Raw genomic sequence first — 6,510 nt, 5'->3', positions numbered from 1 at the left:
CGCGCCCGAGGGCGCTGCAATCGCGGCCCCTCCGCCCCAGGGCCGGCGGGAAGTGGCGCCGTGGTCGTGGGGGTTGACACGGCGGAGGTGGCCGGGGCCGATCCGCCGTGGCCGTTTCTGTCGGTACCGGCTGCCGCCGCGAGCGGTGCTTGCAGCGCTCAGCCCCGAGCACAAATGGTTCAGTAACCTCTGTTTTTCAAACCTGGCGCTGCGTATTCTCCTCAGTCATGAGACCCCCGTTGACCTGATAACTCCCTCACCGTAACTCTCCCTCAGCCATGTCAGCACCTCAGCTTTCCCTCGGTCATTATTCTTCCTCAGCCACGACTTTCCCTCAGCCATGGCTCCACCCGCAGCCATAACACCCAGTCAGCCGTTTCACCTCCTCAGCCAGTACTCCCTCTTAGCCGTTGCTCCCCCTCGGCCATAGCACTCCCTCAGCCACGACTCATCAGTCTGGGCTGTAGTTCAAGGCATCATCTCTGTTTGACCAAAAAATACCGTGTTTAATGTTGGGAACTCTCCCTGGCAGCTTGCCTTCTGTGTGAGGCCATGCCAGCTCCATCCCACCTCACTCCATTCACTATAATCCCTCTGGGAACAGCATTTTCCCAACTGGATGAGAAATATACCCACACACTCAAGATAAATTCCATCTTTCCAGGGAAATGAATTTTTAAACATCCTTGCTGATAAACGAGGGGTATTTGAAGCCCTGTCTGTTTGTTACGTGTTTGCATGCAAGCTCCCGATTCATAGCTGGGCCTGAGAGCTGCTGCGAGATCATCATAAATAATCCATGGGCCGGGTGAAGTCTGAGGATCCATGTTTGCTTCCTGATTTGCAGTGCCAAGGTCACCTGGAAGGCAGTGTGTACTTCCCAGTGCAATTTCCCTGAATGCTTCCTCTGGATTCAGAAGCCGCCTTGGGCAGGAAATAGGAAACCTGTAGATTATGTTAGATACCACTCCAGTGTCTCAGCTGTGCAATGTACGTGATATTTTGTCATGTATTATAATATATACCTGTTTCTCCAACATTCTTCAATAATCTCGGTGGAGAAGCATGTTTCAAAACACTGAAGCTCGGCCATTCTGAAGTTTCACACAGAAAGTGCTTCAGAATACTGAAAATAATGATCTTGTCTCATCAGAAGCAGGCAGAGGTACTGTAGGTGTATTCCTCACCTGCACATGTATCATGGCCTCAACTGAGCCCTTTCCAGCTTCTCACCTTGCCTGCAGCAAACAGGACAATCCCAACTTCCCACCTCTCTGAGACATTCCCACTGCCTCTTTTCAGTTTTTGAATCACCAGCCACACCTCAAGGTTGCCTTCCCACTCTCCTCTTTCTTTTTGAATGAAGTTTCTTATCAAGCCTGTGCTAATCAAAGGCAAAGCTGGGAGGGTGAGGAAGGTGAAGGAATTATGATCAAACAGAACTGTGCTGGGATGTCCCTAATTAAGTAAATCTCAGGATTACGCAAGCTGCAGTTCCAGTTTTCTTAAGGATGGAGATCCCTTTATGAATCACCATCAATTTTCATTGTCAGCCACCACATATGACGGCGAGAGAGCAGGAGCAGCAGCTTCCCCATAGCACAGTGAGCAGATGAGTGTTCCCAGTTCTTTCCACACAGACCCCCGTGACAGGGTAACACTTTTGGGATTTTGTGAAGCAGGGCTAGGCCAGGAACTCAGCTCTCCTTTGGGCTAATAGTGTTCTGATCACCCAAATTCACTGGGAAAAAAAAAAAAGTTTTTCCTCCTCTCCTTGCTTTGTGATCAACATGAAATTATTTTAAATCACTAAAACACCCTTCTTCTGGATGAGATCCTGTGATGCTGGAAGGTACTTCTATGACAGGCAAATATCTTCATTTCAAATGGCTAGAAACTTTGCAACCCTTTGCAATGAAACTTTCGCTAAATCTTAATTGATTCTGAAAGAAAAACATATTATGGAAAGGGACCAGTGGATTGAGTTGATACCAAGTGATTGAGCTACTGTCAGCTGAACCAGAAGAGCTAATTGTTGTGCTTGTGGAGGCCCTGGATGTTCTGCATACCCATTGTCTCCCGCCATGGAAAATACAGTCTTCCTAATTAGTGCATGGAAAGCCCTCTTGCTTGTCATCCAAATGGTGTGTTCCCCCTAAGTCAGTGTTTGTAGGTGTCCCTGACGTGGTTTTTCTGCTACCCTCCACCATGTCTCATTCAAAGATCTGATGTCTCTGGGTATTGCAAAGGCTTAATGTTGTAATATCAAACTCTGCTTCCTATTGAGCTTTGTCATGAAAACCACCTGAGGCGGAGAAGAATGTATTTGGTTAGAGCAATTTACGTGGCTTGGATTGCTGCACTAAAAATGGAGGAAGTATAAAAGAAAAAAAAGTTATTCCTAGAAGAGAGAATAAGGCCTTTTTTTTTTTCTCCTCATAAGCTGCTCTACAAAATGCCTGTAAATCCAGAGTCACATAGTGTTTCTCTGTAGAAGTGACTAGCACAGCTCAGTGTAGTGCAGCACCACTAGCCAGGGAATCTGGTCCCTGCTCTTCTTTTAAACAGAAAATTGTTTCTGTGGATGGACAAAATACTTCATGAAACCGAATACTATTTAATATCATTTATCATGTATATATTTAAAATATATGGAGGTATGTATTGCAATTGAAGTTTACTTGTGTTGTGTGTAATTATCACTTCCACCAATCTACTTGTTCCATAACTTTTCCTTACTGCACTTCAGAAAGGGTTTTGATAATCATTCCGGTTGCAGAAGTACTTGTGTAGAACATGTTTTGTCCATGCCTTGGCTCTCAGAGTCCTTAGCAGTGACATTTTCATAGTGTTTGGGCTGGGTTGGGATTAATGGTGCACATTGGACTTTTTCCTGTAAATTCTGACACATCGTTTGCCATCTGGCTGGCTGATACGAGCTACTCTGAGCAGGGCAGTTAATCTCCTTTCCTTCCCCATGGCAAAGCAGTGATAGTCTTGAATAAATTCTTTACATAGGAACAAAGAATGTAGGAAATTTATAAGCACTATGAAGGAGCATTAAAAGACCCAGGTTTAATAGCCATGGTCTTACGTTTTAATGGCAGGTTCTCTATCAAATCTCTGCTCATCTTTCTTGAACAATGTAAATAACTCCCCTTCATTTCAGGAGACACCGTTCTTCTACCACAGTCACCTTCCTTGACTTGTGTTGGACAGAAAGCCAGAGACTGTCTGCCACACCAAGGCAATATATTATGTCTTGTCTCATTTCCATTAAGCAAGCAGAAGTCTCTTTAGTGAATTCCATTGGATGAAGTCCATAAGAAATGTACAGAGGATTCTGACAGAGCTGCTAAGTTAATGTCTTAAAAAAAACCTTCTTTAAAAACTACCAGTCCTTGAAGGATCAATCCTTCCATTTCAAAGACAGCTTTTGGGTTGGAGCCTCATGTGAGCTCCCAGCTGCAGATATATCTTGCACAGAGAAAATAGCTACAATTTTAGAAAAATTACAGCTTTTATAACTCTTTCAAGACAATTCTCCCCAGGCAATCATCCGCAGATCTACTTTGGGCATGGAGATACTACCTTTATTTATACTACAAGTTATATTTCTTGGCCTGGGACAGTATTTAACCCAGATGTAGCATCAGTTCAGAAGTATGGATGTGTTCACAAAGCAGTACCTATCCCGTTGTCATTCTTGGAGCAAACAAATCCAAAGCTGATATTCAGATCTGATTCCAAACATTTGTGGTGGCACATTTATGAATGCCCCATCCCTGGAAGTGTCCAAGGCCTGGTTGAAGAGGGCTTGGAGCAACCTAGCATAGTGGAAGGTGTCCCTGGCCATGGCAGAGGGTGGAACAAGATGAGGTTTAAGGTCCCTTCCAACCCAAACCATTCTGGGATTCTATGATTTTAAGAAGACTGGACTAAAGTCTGGTCCTTTGGATGCATTCCATTCATGCTCAAGAGCTTCTGATCAGGAACAAGCCTTTAAAAATATCATGTAGTTTGTGGCTTTCTTATAGAACTTGAAGTTTTGTTATTGGTCCTGTAGGACTGGAAGCCTAGTTGAAAAGCTTTCCAGCTGTATTAATTTGTGGTTGCTGGGTGGTGATATGTGCAAATATATTCTGGTTGTACATTACAAAAACGCTGACTCGTTCCATACACCTGTATGTCTCTCTTGCTTCCATAAGGACAATAGTTTCTTTGGCTGAAACATCCTGTTCAGAGGTTTGCAGTAAAACACTTTGCACTTGAATTGTTTGCCTTCCTGACCCCTCTGCTTTCTGCCAGCTTCTGACTGTGCACGCAAGTAAGAGCTTTGTACTTGTCCTTGGAGCTGCATTCACTAAATGTTTGCTGGCTGTACTGCAGCCTGGTAGCTCCCAGTTTGCTTTTCCTTCTTTTTAGTTTTCTCCATCTGAAGCTGCCTCATTACTTTCACTCATGGTCCTAGTGAAAAATCAGAATGTTAATTAAGAATGGTAATGCTGAGAAATCTCTGGAAAACAAATGGAGACCTGATTGCCTCTATCCCTAGGAAGAGCTGTGTTGGGTGATGCTAGAGCAGGAAAGGGAGATGTGTAAATCCCAGCCTCTCATGAGGAAGCATCGGAGACTGCTGTTAGGCCACCACAGCTGGAAGAGTCTGCTCCTTGCCAGTGGTGTGTTCTGCAGCTTCCTGCATCCCTGCTGTGGTCATTAAGGGATGGCTCTAATTAGAAACGCCAGGACACTGCACTGGAGCAGGCCCACGGCACCAACAGCCTAGAGGGTCAGGTCTGCTCCCACACATCCTGTGGCTGTGAGGGATACATGTCCTGTCCTTCCTGCTGCGAGACAGGTGGGCATTTAAAATAACATAAAGAGTGACCAGGTAGGGATTTAGCTGCTTTTCTGGGAGAGCAAAAGGGAATGAAGCATCCTGTTCTATCATAAGCTCAGAAAGTGTTCCAGGCAATGACTGAAGATTTATACTGAAAGGTCTATAGCTTATGTGGTGGGGCCTTTTTTTTCAAGCAAAGCCCTTCCTCCAGCTTTTACAGAAGAACCCGGCATCCTTCATCCTTTTGCTTTTAAAATTAGTACTAACATCATAAGCTATGAGGACAAAATTATTGTCTGTGTATTGTTGGACTGTGCATTTGTAATTTCTCCACAAGCAGGAGAATATATTTCTGATGTCCCTTAAATTCTGCTTATATGTTCCAGTCATAGTAATGCTATGAGTAATTTAATTTTTAAAGAAGAAAAATGTAGAAGAATTAATGCAAACTCATCCTCAAGGGTTGGTTTTTTGATGAGTACAGGAACGAGCCAAAGATGAACTGTGCTGTTTCTTGATCAAGAGCAATGAATTAATGTTTGACTTCATAACTTACTCCAAAGAACACAGAAATTTATTTTAACTGTGTAACTGTGTTCTCACTCTTTATTATGCTGCAGCTTGACAGTGTCTGAAAAAATAACCTTCTGATACATGGATCCTCTTTGATTTTAGCAATGTCAGTAGGACATTCAGCATTGGGGGGGGAAGGTTTATGTTTTACATTTGGGACAGGTGTCTTTTATTGGTGTGATTTGTTTCCAAAAGCGCTGGGGAGTGCCACACCCAACCTGCCATAGGTTGTAGGTTTTGATAGGCTTGAGGATCTCAGTGGAAATGAGATCTTTGAACTGAAGGTAGAGTTTGTGTTGAAATTCTTTTTTCATATAACTCTGAGTACTTTGCATTTCTGTAACACTTTCTGTTCAAAGACCTCAGAGCTGTATGTAAATTAATGCTGCAGCATAGAAATGCATAGGAGAAGGTATCTATTTCATACTTATGTTTCACTTTTTGGTGGTGTCTGTTTCCACAGCTGACTGGACCGCATGGAGAGAGCTGTCTGACCTGACTGACATCACCAAAGTGCAAGGACTCGCATCACTGAGAGAAATGAAGTTTTCCAGCTCTTGAATCTAGAGAGCATACAGTGAAAAGAAGATCAGGGCAGCCTGCAGTCATCAGAATTTTTGGGGGACTTCTGCAAGTGCAGCATATGGTGTGTGTCTGATGCGTGGGTTGATCCACAGTACCTGGGAGGGAGAGAGGGAGCTGTGGCAAAGAGCAGATAATGGGAATGCTATTTAAGGGCAGGTTAGAGAAATACCTGTGATTTTTAGCTGAACTGCCTCAACCCAAGTGCTCCCTCATGATATCTGTGTGGGGGCAGGATCTTCACTGCCTACCTCTCCTCCACAGTGCCTGCTCTCCCTGGAGCCTGGGGGAGGCTAGGGATCACTGGAAGGGATAGGGGGGACAGGGGCTGTGTAAGGAATGCGAGAAAGACTTTATTTTACTCCCTATTGCAGCAGGATTTGCTTTAATGGTTGGGTGAAAGGAGAGCCGGGGCAGCTGAGGCCGCTCTGTGTGCACGCTGCCTTTGAAAACAGAGCACGTCACTGCTTCCAGCTTGTGTTTCATATTCTGCTGGGAGCTTCTGGTTGCATTGC

At 44.4% G+C, this 6,510-nt stretch overlaps 1 long non-coding RNA gene across 1 annotated transcript in view; it reads left to right on the top strand.

Annotated features, from left to right (window-relative positions):
- The first annotated feature begins 35 nt into the window (after positions 1 to 35).
- LOC146434231 (uncharacterized) overlaps positions 36 to 6,510 on the top strand; it is a 28,819-nt gene continuing 22,344 nt past the window's right edge. The window contains exons 1-2 of the long non-coding RNA XR_014853872.1: positions 36 to 4,858; positions 5,877 to 6,059. This is a non-coding gene — a long non-coding RNA (uncharacterized LOC146434231). The remainder of the gene's footprint in view (positions 4,859 to 5,876; positions 6,060 to 6,510) is intronic.

Source organism: Lichenostomus cassidix, chromosome 8 (genome assembly GCF_008360975.1).
Source record: "Lichenostomus cassidix isolate B80296 chromosome 8, HeHo_3.0, whole genome shotgun sequence".
NCBI lineage: Eukaryota > Metazoa > Chordata > Aves > Passeriformes > Meliphagidae > Lichenostomus > Lichenostomus cassidix.
This window is presented reverse-complemented; position numbering and strand designations above follow the sequence as displayed.